Source organism: Canis lupus, chromosome 12 (genome assembly GCF_003254725.2).
Source record: "Canis lupus dingo isolate Sandy chromosome 12, ASM325472v2, whole genome shotgun sequence".
NCBI classification, from domain to species: domain Eukaryota; kingdom Metazoa; phylum Chordata; class Mammalia; order Carnivora; family Canidae; genus Canis; species Canis lupus.
Window position 1 is genome coordinate 27,178,296 of NC_064254.1, and position 13,659 is coordinate 27,191,954.

General features: G+C 36.6%; 1 long non-coding RNA gene and 1 pseudogene across 1 annotated transcript in view; one reads left to right on the forward strand and one right to left on the reverse strand.

Annotated features, from left to right (window-relative positions):
- LOC125752300 (elongation factor 1-alpha 1-like) overlaps nucleotides 1-13,659 on the forward strand; it is a 758,580-nt pseudogene that overhangs the window by 677,280 nt on the left and 67,641 nt on the right.
- LOC118350506 (uncharacterized) overlaps nucleotides 1-13,659 on the reverse strand; it is a 45,634-nt gene that overhangs the window by 21,993 nt on the left and 9,982 nt on the right. Inside the window, exons 3-4 of the long non-coding RNA XR_007401492.1 lie at nucleotides 9,103-12,351; nucleotides 8-82 (exon numbers count right to left, since the gene is read on the reverse strand). This is a non-coding gene — a long non-coding RNA (uncharacterized LOC118350506). The remainder of the gene's footprint in view (nucleotides 1-7; nucleotides 83-9,102; nucleotides 12,352-13,659) is intronic.

Below are 13,659 nucleotides of genomic sequence, written 5' to 3' on the forward strand. Positions count from 1 at the left end.
TTATCACCTTAGGCCTTGACAGCAAAGACTTCAGAACCTTTTCTCCTTAAATAGATAGTATCTGTTGCAGAAGTGTTAGCTTCTGTAAGAAAAAGCAGAGAGTTAAGTCTTGGAACTGTGACATCAGACCCCATTCAGTCTTTTCTTTATGCTAACCAGTTATCTATTTAGGGCAATAATTCTCAAAGTCCTTCTGTAATAAAAAAAAGTCATGATATTTGATATTCTATGGCTCATTCTGTTCTATTTTACATAATTTCTGTGAGAATGAAATTCAGACATAGGATAAAAATAAGCTTTCATTTCCATTGCCAAAAAAAAGCACATGGAAAACAAAGAAAGGTAATAAAATATATTAAGTCTGTTGATAAAGAGGATTATACCTGGTGACCCTTAATAATAATGATACAGATGGAATGTGACAAGCAATCAGGCCTGCACTTTTTTTTAATATGATACATCAAGACGTTCTTCCCACACAAATCATCAGTGTTACTGAACCTTCAAAGGGAAAAATAAATAAATCCCGAATGTTGGATCATATTAAATCCCATCTGACTAAACTCACTATTCAATTCTCACTTCTAGGAGGATTTGAGTCAAATCAAGTTCCATTGCCCTGAAATTTTATACCTCTATACCTAATAATATAGACCTAGCCAGAAAATGTCTGTAGGATTTAAATAATGAGGAATAGTGTGGTAATCAGAAATAACTCCAGCTAGAATAAGACCTATGCTCTCATCTGTCAATGGCAATCAAGGAATCAATGTCAGACATTTTTAAAAACCTATTGTCATCTCTTTTATATTTTTACCATAATTATCAAAAATATATTTCCTAGCTTTTGTTCAACATTGCATATTTTTTCTAGTCTTTTTCTCTATAAAATTTTTGTGATTATGATTAGTAAATATTTTCTAAAGTCTTTTAAATTTTAAATTTTTAAAAAATTGTTGTTTAAATAATTAAGTATAGTATTACTTCTGGCTACAGTCCCATACCACTTATCTTATAGCAATAAATTCAACTTTTCTTTAACCTACCTAATTGCTAAGGTACACTTTCTGAATGAGCCAAAGTTCTACAGATGTAGATAACAGAAATAAATAGGCTCCAGTTATTTTATACAAAGAAAACTTATTAAAAGATACCAGGCCTCATTATCAGGCAAGAAGGTTAAAGAACCAGACTGGAAAATGTACAGAGCCAAGGTATCCCTAGGCCCAGGTTCTAGGGATGACAGGATGTCATGGTGGCAAACATCTAAGGACCTGACTCCTGGGTTAGATGAATTCCTACCATTTTCTCTGTCTTTAATCTTCTACCCAAGATTTAAATTCCGGGGGATGATTGTTTGATTGATCTAATTTCAATCATATACTCAAACTTTGGTTAAGAAAGTATAGGTAGGCATCCTGGAGTACAATCCCATCAGGCTGAACTAATAATAATAGTATAGTAATAATATTAATAATAATAATAATACAATTATAATTTCTCTAGAAGAAATGTGGTAGTAAGAGGGGGAAACGAATGCTGGGCAGTCATAAATTTAAGATGCCTGATACACCATCCTTAACCATTTTCTGTAAATTGCCTTACCTATTTTCAACTCATGGTTAAATTAAAATAATTCTTTGAGCCATTCTGAAAACCCAGGAAGCTCCTTATCATTTGCTTAATGACCTCAGTCATTGCAGTACAAGAGAAGCTAAGTAGATTTTATTCAAGGTGGAGTTATGAATCGTGGAAAGCTCTAGGGTTCATGATATAGTCAGTTCACTAACGGAGTTTAGTCCCCATTGCTGAGTGGTGACACAATCAGCTGATTTGATGAGGAAGTGGCTTGTCACACCATACTGAGCATGAAAGGTGTAAGGAGGGCACCTGATGAGATGAGCACTGGATGCTATATCATACGTTGGCATATCGAATTTAAATAAAATATTTTTTAAAAAGTATGAATGATGTCACCCAAAATAATATGATCGGCTGTGCTTCATTTCTCTTTCACATCACCATATGTGACTGGTCAGTCAACACCACAGACATGACCTTCCTTCTCCTTTGCTGTGCCATGTTATCCAGAACACCCACCTCATCCCACATTTTGACTCTCCGTTGCTTCCTTACTCCTGCTGGAAACTTTCTGCACTTTATTAATATCTATCCCCAACCAAACATTATGAAATGAGGCAAAGGAACTATGTTACTATGTTTTTTCTTTTTCTTTCTTTTTTTTTTTTTTTTTAAAGTAGGCTCCGCACCCAACGTGGGGCTTGAACTCACAACTCTGCAATCAAGAGTCACATGCTCTACCGACTGAGCCAGCTAGGTGTCCCACTTCTCTACCTTCCATCCTTTATTTTTAGTGGAATACAGGGGATCTCAGATGTCCTTAGAAGGGAGATAGGCCAAGTGCTAACCTAAGGAGAACAGTTGCCAGTCGTTTAACAGTTTCAGACTCCTCAAGGAGCAGAGTGGGAGAAATACTTTAAAAGGTAATTACATTCTTTGCTTAGGTTTTGGCAGAGTTGACAGTATTGAGAAATAGTCAAATTCAACCTGTGGAGTAGTTCCAAGAAAAAAATAAAAATTTTGATTACATATCGATTTTTCTTAGGATAAGGAGAATGACATAGCTTCTTGTTTTGTTGATGAGATAATTTTCTTATCCATTTTGTTCACAAACAGATTTCTATCTCTGATTGCTAGGCCAATTATTTCATAAATGGTTAAGTTAGAGAGATTTTCAGAGACTTATACTTGAGTATACTTGAAAGTTATCAGAAATAATTTGGACAAACTTCTCTTCATTTTCTTTCTCAGATAATGGAAATAGTCTTAAGAATACTTTGAGCCATCACTAGATATATATCACTGCTTGGGCAGAGCCTGTATAATTTGGTCTGGGAGTCTGAATTGCCCACAAATATTTCACTGAACTTTTCAAGAGTCTAGTTGCCCTCATGGCTGAGGCAAAAGTTTATGTCATACTACCTTTATTAGTATTTCCACAATCCCAGGGAAATGGGAGTGACAGAACAGAAGAGTGAGGAAAGAAAAATAAAAGCTCCAATATGAGGATGACTTACCAGGAGAATCTTCCAGTTTTGTTTCTTCCAAGACCCTGACAAAGCAGTCAAGCCATTCCCACCTGTCCCAGAGCCTCTGTATATCTACATCTCAGTACATTTTTCTCTCTCTATACTAAGTCAATGGCCATTTGTACTACTCATAACACTGCCTACAGAGAGAATTTCCTTTCAAGACTATCCTTCCATTGCTGGGTAGGACTGTAATGTGGTGGCAATCCGTTTTCTGCTAGCACTAATGCATGGTGAATATTCACATGTAAATTGGGCCTAAATTGTCTTTTCTTCTCTCACTTGGTCATAGGGGATCACCTATTCTCTCTCCTCCACCCCATGAGATCCCAGGTATGTTGAGAGAGGTCCATTGGTGTAGCAGTGGCAGGTGACATGGGAGTTCAAATTACATGTACATGCAATATATTCATGCCTTCTGGACATATTCAGGCTGGATCCCAATGTTTCATTTCTATCATAAGTCTGCTGATATATCTACCCAAACTTAGCACTAACATTGTATCTGATAATATCATGATGGACAGTTCTGGTTGTGTAGTCACCTGATGTTCCATTATCAGGCACACAGTTTCTACCAGAATCTAATAAAATATCCAAAACCAATTTAATACCATTTGAAACCATTGTTGTCATCGCCAATTCCTGGACCTCTTAAGTTGTATTGGCCCTGTCCATTTCAAAGTCTGGTTCTCCAGCCTTTCTGTCAATGAGTACCTGAACGCTTCTGACAAATCTGACAAATTCCTTTTATTTCAGTTAAGCAGTCTGCTTTTGTTTCTTGCAACCAAAAAACCCTAGTGCATAAAAATTGTGTACAGGTCAGATTAGATAGTTATATAGTTGATTCCTTCATTCTGAATTATGTATTTTTGCATTAGCATAATTATCTTGATGACATTATTTCTTGATCTGCCAGAGCAAAATGTAAGAAACTGAGTTTCCCATTGTGCCAAAGACCCGAAGCCACTTGAGTCTCTCACCTATACAGTAAAGCAAAGTAAAACACCACAATACTATTTACATCTCATTTGATCCTAGACTTCCTTCTGCAGTTATTTCACATCCAATTCATACAACATTCAATGTTATGAATTTAACCTAGGAGTGAAACTACATATCCACTCCAGAAACTCTGTTGATATTATAGAAAAGAATCAATTACAGGGATTTTTCACGCTTTAGAAAGAATTACATTTTTTGTACCTACTTAGACTACTTTGGACATTAAAACTGAAAACATAACAATACCATTCTTAGGCTCTTTTTTTCTCAAAAACAACTTCCTGGCAACTTGTCATAGAGAGAGCCAGGTTGCTAGAGAACAGAAGTGGGAGGAACACTTTTCACCACATTCCTGTAAGCCTTCAAACTTTTGCATTACATGAACAGATATCAAATCAAAAAATAAGATAAAACAATCAACTGTCCAAAAATGAAGTAAATAATCCAATAAGCTGTATGTGCATGTATTGATGTATTTTTATATGATGGAATAATAAATATTCACTAAAAATTACGTTTTTAGGCAACACTAAATGATAACATTTAGGGATGTACATTGGGTGGTAAAAATAAAAATAAAAGTAAGGATATTATTACCGTGAAAGTCATTAAGGCAATGAATTTCAGCAGGAGGTGGTTCATGTTAGAAGAGTGTTTCTGGGGTGGCTGAGTCAAGTGGTGGCTATCCTAGTGCTTATCTTACAACAATTCATTTATACAGTTTTCTGTATCTGTGTTATATTTAAAATACAAAAAAATTAAAGAAAACTATTGGGTTTTAAGGATTTTTTTAGTGGCATGGGAAAGTGCTCACAATATAAAATTCAGCAGGAAAAAGGCAGACATCAATTCTGTATACAGTATGATTCCAGTTATGCATATGTACATTGGATATTTGTAGAAATAGGCATTAAAATAAATATGCCGAGTGTTATTTGTATTTAGTTTTCTAATTATTTTATATAGTTGCCATATTTCCTTAAATGTCCAATATAATAATTTGTAAGATGATTTACAAAAGATAGGTGATAAACCTAATTTGTGGGGCAAGTACTTGTATTAACCCTGAACTCTCTTCAGTTCCTGTCAATGTAGGCATTTAATATGTTATAATCATAAAATCTTAGAGCTAGAAAAAAAATCATGAAATCATCTTCTCACACACCTCTATTTCACAGATGTAGAAACCAAACAGCAGATAGGCTAACTGACTTGGCCAATGTCCAGGATTAGTTAGTCTTGGACCTCGGACAGGGCACAGTTCAGTGAAAGGTTCTCATGTCCCTCTTACTCTGATGTATGCCATGCATGGAAGATGAACACAAAGCCTTGCTCTTTAAGGAAAGTTTTACTGACTTTTCAAAACATGAGTATTGTGAGCATAATTGAGCAATATCACCAATAAAATGTAAATCTGTAATGCAATAACAGTTCAAGACAGCAAATGTTAAAAAGTATCTTTGGAGCAATTTTATTTTTGAATTTTTTAAAGAAAGAAAGGACAACAGGCCTCTCGACTTCTAGAAGACCTGCTTGAATTCACTTATCTGACTTAGTAATGGTAGCTTGTGACTGCAATATAAAGTCCATCATTACTGCTTTTATTGCAGTAAAAATGATGCAACATACAGGGCAACTGCTTTCAGTCACTCTTGTTTTGACAGACTGTTTCTGAGTTCCACCTCCTTCGTACTTTAGCCCCACTTCTCTGCCATGTAGACCCAAGCAGTTTGCACAAACACCACATGACCTCAACTATACCTCCCAGAGAGAAAGAAAAAAATAAGAGACAAATTACTCCTAAGTCCTAGTTGCCGCCAAACCTGTTTCTAACACTTGCCTATTTTTCATTTTTTAAATTAGTTTTCTAAACACTACAAGTTTTAGCTCTTAATATGCACTGTTCAAACTTTCCTCTCCACATTTTACTTTCTAAAAGATAATCTCTAACCTCCAACCCTTCACTGAGTACATACTATGTGCAGACACCATCCACAGGGCAGGGTTAGGAAGGCAGAAATAAATAAGTCTCTTCCCTCCAGAAGCTCATTATCTAGTGAGGCAGCCAGACAAATAAGCTGATGATGGCAATAAGCTGGGGGTGGTACTATATGGAAACCAGTGAATGCTCTGCCCATGGCACTTTTTACCCCAGGAATAACCATCAACTAATACTTAACACAAGTGTCTGTTTCTACATTTCTATCCCTCTTTATACCATCTTAGATCCACAAGAGGAAACCAAGTGAAGCCCAACAGATTCCAATCCCCTGGTCATGTCAAGCTTATATAAGTGAATAATTTTTCTATCTGAATGTGCAAAACAAACACTACTATTTAAAAAGACACTATGTAAATTCCTCACATATAATTTCAAAGACTAGAGTATAAAAAGACTCTCATGTTTTATCTCTACCTTTCCATAAAGTGACCAGAGAGCTAATTCCATGAAAAAGGGGACTATGGAAGGCACTGTAATAGACTAATCATTATCCATGTGTCCTTATAAACAGAATCTCGATTTCATTAGAGGCAATGATGTGTACAGCCCATAGTACTTTGTGAGATAATTACCATTCCAGACTCCTTTGCTGTTGAGCATAACAGGGTAGCACAGTTCTGCCAATGAGATTTCATGGAAATCTGCTAAGAGGCTTCTGAGAGTTTTTCAGTGCTTGTAAAAACAACAATAAGAAAAGAGCTTCCTTTACCACTTTTTTCGGATTTGAAATCAGATGAGATGTTTGGAGCTATGGCAACCATGGAGCAGTGAGGTGACAAGAATAAAGACCCAAGCTAGTATGCTAAAGACACAGAGAAGAAAGAGCCTGTATCCTTGGTAACATTTTAGACGGGACTGGACTATGAACTGCCTGTCCTCAATTTCTGTTATGTAAATATTACATATCTCTATGGTTTGAGCCACTTTGAACTATCATGCTACTTGCTGCTAGAGGCAACCCTAATACAGATAAATGTCTAACTTGTTTATCTTTCTAATTTTAATACTGAGAACAGTGGCTGACATGTAGTAAGTGGTTGAGGAATACTTGTTGAAAGAATAAAGAATGAATGGATCTTAGATCAGATACTAAGCATCATACCTATAGTTGTGGGTGGTAAAGATTTTGTACTTATTTTATATGGAATTTTTATTTTGAGTATAATTTCTCTGAAAATACAATGTGCAATGCAAATTTTGTTTGCCTTACATTGCTTTTTCCTTGCTAATAAAACCCCAGATTTTTTTTTATCTTTCAACACATTATCCAAAGGAGGACAGACCCTTCCTCGGCCCCAGGAAAATCCGTCTTGTTTGAGGGACTTATGCCTGGGCATGAGAGATAATTGGGGCCAGTAGGGCTAATTCTGCTGGGGATTTTGAAGAAAGATAAGGTGGTCCACAGAAGGAAATAATCCTCTTCTCAGTGTTTCATGTGATGTCAGGATCTGCAGCAGCCACCTTGCCAAAATGAAGGGTGGAGCTTGAGGACTAAGCCACCACATCAAGAATGGGAGCATGGAGAAATGAAAAGAGCTTTGGTTCTTAATGACATGGTTGAACCCAAGCTATCTCCAGACTCCTTGCCATATGATAAAGGTATTGCTGTTAAAAAAAAAAAAAAAACACTGGAAAATGAAGATTTTGCCTTTATTCAAATGGAACTTTTAAAATTTAACAAGGAATATGCATTAATGTATTACTTATTTAAATATAAGTTAATAATAAAGGATTAGTGGAAAATCTATTAAATACTAATAATCTGTGCTCTTTCGTCCACATCATCTGGAAACTGGTCCTCTACCTGCTTAAAGTTTGCAAAGAACCAGACCAGAGATATCCAGCAAACAAGTAAAAACCTCTGCTGAGTTCGGACTCTTGATCTCTTCTATGAATTCTCTCGCATTTCTTATCGTATCACCTTATTATCTTTCTTCATTTCTTTTTAATTTTTATTATTGATGTATAGTTAACATACAATGGTATACTAGTTTTAGGAGCGCAACATAGAGATCTGACAATTCTGTACATTACTCAGTGCTCACCACAAGTGTAGTCACTACCTGTCACCATACATTATTACAGTAGTATTGACTAAGTTCCCTATGCTGTACTTTTCATCTCTGTGACTGACTTATTTATTCATTCATTCATTCATTTATATTTAAAGATTTTCTTTTTTTAAGTAAACTCCACAGCTAATGCCAGGCTCAAACTCACAACCCCAATATCAAAAGTCTCATGCTCTACCAACTAAGCGGCCAGGCACTTATTAATCTTATTTTATAACTTATTTATTCCATTTATTTATTTTATAACTGGAAGTTTGTACCTCTTAATCCCCTTCCCCTATTTCACCCCTTCCTCCACACCCTTCCTCTCTGGCAATCACCAGTTTGTTCCCTGTATTTATGGGTCTGTTTTCTACTATTTTTATTTTGTTTTTTAAATTCCACATATAAATAAAATCGTATGGTATTTGGTCTTTCTCTGTCTGCCTTATTGCACTTAGCATCCTATACTCTAGGTCCATCCTTGTTGCAAATGGCAAGACCTCATTCTTTTTTATGACTAATATTCCATTGCATATGTGTATTTACCATGTTATAGTGACTATTTTACTTTTTCCTTTCCAGTATGGATGCCATTCATTTCTCTTTCTTTTCTGATTGTGCAGCTAGGACTTCCAGTACCATGGTGAATAAAAGCAGTGGGAGTGGACAGCATTGTTTTTCCTGATCTTAAAGGGAAAGCTTTCCGTTTTCTACCATCCAGTATCACGTTAGCTGTGGGTTTGTTATATATGACCTTTATTATGTTGAGGTACTTTCCCTCTAAACCCACTTTGTTGATCATTTTTATCATGAATGAATCTTGAATTTTGTCAAAAGCTTTGCAGATTTTAAGCCATCCTTGCATTCCTGGAATAAATCCCAGTTGATCATGGTTAATGATCCCTTGAACATACTGATTCAGCTTGCTTACCTGTTGTTGAGGGTTTCTCCATCTGTGCTCATGAGTTATTGACCTGTAGTTTTCTTTTTTTGTAGTGTTGCCTGGTTTGGGTATCAGGGTAATGCTGATCTCATAGAATGACTTGGAAGCTTGATCCCACGTGCCCAAAACCAAGAGTTGAGCGTTGAACCAACTGCACTATCCAGATGTTCCACATTTAAAGTAATTACTGATAGATATGTCCTTATTGACATATTGTTCACTGTTTTCTGATTGTTTTTATAGTTCTTCTCTGTTCCTTTTTCTCTTCTCTTGTCTCTTTCCTTGATTAAGGACTTTCTTTAGTGTTATTCTTGGGTATCTTTCTCTTTATCTTTTTTGTATATCTATTATAGGTTTTTGGTTTGTGGTTACCATAAAGGCTTGTATATAACATCCTAAATATATAGCAGTCTTTATGAAGTTGATGGTCACTTAAGTTGAAACACATTCTAAAAGTACTATATTTTTATTCCTCCTCCTTACCTTTTAAAGGATTTATTTATTTATTTTAGAGAGCAGGGGGGTGGGCAAAGAGAAAGGGAGACAGAGTCTAAAGCCAATTAATTTTAAGTATACGATGTTGTATTTTACATCTTTTTATTTTGTGAGTCTCTTAACTAATTCTTAGATAGACTTGATTTTACTACTTTTGTCTTTTAATCTTCATACCAGCTTTATAAGTGATTGGTTTAGTACCTTTATTGTGCGTTTGCTTTCACTTGTGAAATTTTTTCCTTTCATATTTTTTTCCTTGTAGGTAACTACAAAAAGATAAGATCTTTTCCATCTTTTCTTTTCCACTTGTAGAAATCCCTTTAACATTCCTTGTAAGGTTGGTTTAGTGGTGATAAATTCCTTTAACGTTTGTCTGGAAAATTATCTCTCAACTTCAATTCTGAATAATCACTTTGCTGGAAATAGTGTTCTTGGCTATAGGTTTGTCTTGTTAGGGCATTAACTACATCATGCCACTCTCTTCTGACCTGCGAAGTTTGTGCTAAAAAATCAGCTGATAGCCTCTTGTACTTAACAGTTGATTTTCTCTTGCTGCTCTTCAGATTCTGTCTTTATCTTGAATCTTTTACCTTTTTTTTTTTTTTGAAACTTTTACATTTTAATTATTATGTGTCTTGGTCTGGATCTCTATGGGTTTGTTTTTTGTTTTTGTCTGTTTGCTTGTTTGTTTGAGGCTCTCTGCACTACCTGAATCTGGATTCTATTTGATTTCCCCAGATTAGGAAAGTTTTTAGCTATTATTTCTTCAAATAAGTTCTACTCCTTTCTCTCTCTCTTTTCCTTCTGGAACCCCTATACTGAGAATGTTAGTACACTTGATTTTGTCCCAGAGATCCTTTAATGTATCCTTATTTTCTTAATTCTTTTTTCTTTTTGCTGTTCAGCTTGGTTGCTTTCCAATACCCTATCTTTCAAAGCAACTGATCTGTTCTGCATCCTCTAATCTGCTTTTGATTTCCTCTAGTGTGTTTTTCATTTCAGTTATTGTATTCTTCAGCCTGATTGGTTCTATATTATTGTTGAACTTTTCACTGAGTTCATCTACCTACTCTCAAGTTCAATGACCATTGCTTTGAACTCTTTCTCAGGTAGAGTGCTTATCTTTGTTTTGCTTAGTTCCCTTTCTAGAGTTTTGTCTTTTTCTTTCATTTGGGGCATATTCCTCTGTCTCTTCATTTTTTTAAAGATTTTATTTATTAATAAGAGACACAGAGAGAGAGAGACAGAGACAGAGACACAGGCAGAGGGAGAAGCAGGCTCCATGCAGAGAGCCCGACGTGGGACTCTATCCTGGGTCTCCATGATCACACCCTGGGCTAAAGGTGGTGCTAAACCGCTGAGCCACCCGAGCTGCCCTGTCTCCTCATTTTGATTAACCATGTTTCTATGAATTAAATAGTAAAGCACTTCTTCCAGTCAGTCTCAAAGGAATGGTGTTCTGTAGGAACATCTCTGGGTAGATTGTATGTGTCTGGTGGCTTTGGCTGGCGGGCTTGAGCTATAGCAGGCATAGATTGGGGAGTCACAGGGCACTCTACACAGAGATGCCAGACAACTGAAGCTGAAGTAGGTACAGGCTGAGGAGGACAGGAGGCTAGGGGAGGATATTCTCAGGGTGTTCCATGCAAATGGATGGCTAGAGCTGAAATGGGTGCAGACTGGGTAGTCCAGGGTGCTCCAAGGAGGAAGCAGCCTTGCAGGATAGCTGGAGCTGAGATGGGCATGGGCCAGAAGGTCTCAGAATGCTCCACATGAGGGACTGGCAGGATAGCTGGACCTGAAGTGGGTTGGTGCTGGCAGTCTCAGGGGACTCTATGCAGAGGGTGCCCTGATGAGTCATTTGGAGCTGAAACAGCTATAGGCCAGTTTTGTCCCAGGGAGCTTGGCACCTGTGTTGTCTCAGCCAGACAGCTGGAACTGCAGGCTACTGTCCAGGTGTGTTCTGGTGTGTGCTGTGCTAAGGCCACCTTAGTGGTATGGCTGGAGCTTGGGCAGGTGTGTGTGTGGGGGGGCTACCCTGGGGGTCACACTGGGGCTGGTATGGGGCTAGGGGCCCAGACTTACTAAAGTGGCAGGCTGGCTAGGGTACCCAGACCCTGCTGCTGTCTATGCTATCAAGATGAATGGTGAGCAAAAACAATGGTGCTCACCAGTCCTTCTGACGCTCAAGAGCACCCCATATGACACCCCCCCATCATTTGGTAGACACTGAGGGGCTAGTGAGATCTTTAAATTCTAAGTGCCATTTTAAACCATGGTTGTTTTGGTTTTTGGGTTTTGGTTTTGGTTTTTGGTTTTTTTTCTGTGCCCCAAGGAGGATAAATCTGCTTTTGGTCCCTCAGTACTCTCCATCTCCATTATAGGTCACAGCATCTGGGGTGGGATTCCCATGCATTCCATGTCTCTGTCTCTTGCCATTCTCTATGTGGTCCCACCACCCATTGTTGTACAGAAGCTGTTCACTCAGCTCTCACTTCTTCAGGAAGAATTGCTCTATTCACAGGTATTGATCTGGTATGCCCATGAAGGAGGGGAGTGCAGGGTTTTCCTACATTACCATTTTGAACCCAAATTTTGTTTCTTCACATTGAAATGCCTTTTCTGCAAATAGTCACAGCACTGAAAATGTCTCTTTACTTGTAGGCACACCATTGAATCATTAGCTTGTGATTAGTCACTCAGCCTCCATAGTGTTGTTGTAACTGGTTAAGTAAAGGACTTCTGAAAAAAAAAAAAAAAAAAAAAAAAAAAAAGGACTTCTGTTGAATAACTGATATATATATATATATGTGTATATATATATATATATAAATTTTAATAACATTCTTGAAAAGTTTTGATAAACACACAAAGATTCTATAAAATGTTAGAAAGTTTAAGCAACAAAGCAACATTTCAGTTGCGACTTATAAAACAAATATTTCCTTGTTTGTTGATTTATTCATTTATTCATTCACATTCACATGTTCTCTCTTGGTGCTACAAAAGCAGAGAGATGGGAAGACATAAGAAAGATTAAAAACCCTCACAAACTAGCCAGAAACAAGGATCTGAATAAAACTGGAGCTAAAAAAATAAAGCTCTATGAAATGGAAGGAAGGAAGGAAGGAAGGAAGGAAGGAAGGAAGGAAGGAAGGAAGAGACCCTTATTCATAATGTGTTATATGATTTAGATTTTTACTCAGGTAAGATATTAGAAAATCACTGGTTAACCACCTCAGTGGTTAGTAATTTTCAAATAACTTAGAAGTATGGTCCAATTTATTCTAGAATGTGCTGTCATTGACTTAAAAATTTATCTTTGAAGAATAAATCATAAAAATACAGTAATTTTTTTCCTATGGCAAATATTTTTTTCTATTTATTCTTATTAATCTTATTGGAAATCTTGGTTTCTATTACCTTGTTTAAAATCTAAAATCTAAACCATCAATAAGATAGCAAAGCATATTTTAATGACATTTAAACCTGTTGCAACCCTGAACAAGTAGGAGACTGGCAATAAGACTTTAATCTGTCAGCTAGGCAATTTTCTAACCCTGTCACTAAATTCTGTGAATCCACCTATCCAAAAGGTCAGCAGAAGTAAAGGTTTCATTGCACAAGTTGATACCAGTACTATGTCCTCTGCCAAGAACGCTTGGTAAAATAAAGAATTCCATTGTTTCAATGGGTTGACCTAGCGACTTAGTCAGAAAGGTGTTCTTTATACTAATTTAGATGAAGAGACAGAATAAAGTCAAATAACTGTTTTAAGGTTGAGGAACTTCAAAGTAGTGCTTAAGGGCTCTAACATTTGATAGATCTGGGTTTGAATCTTGGCTCTGCCAATGTGAGATCGTAGTTTAACTTCCCTATGACTCAATTTCTCCATTTGTAAGATGGGGATAATAGCTCAAATGCAGCAGAGACTGTTGGCTGTCTCCCAATACCCATTCTCTCCTTCTTCCTTAGCAATAGAATCTTAATTTTTAGCTAGACAGATAAATAACTGTAAAAATCTCTTTAACAACTAGGTGTGGTTATTAG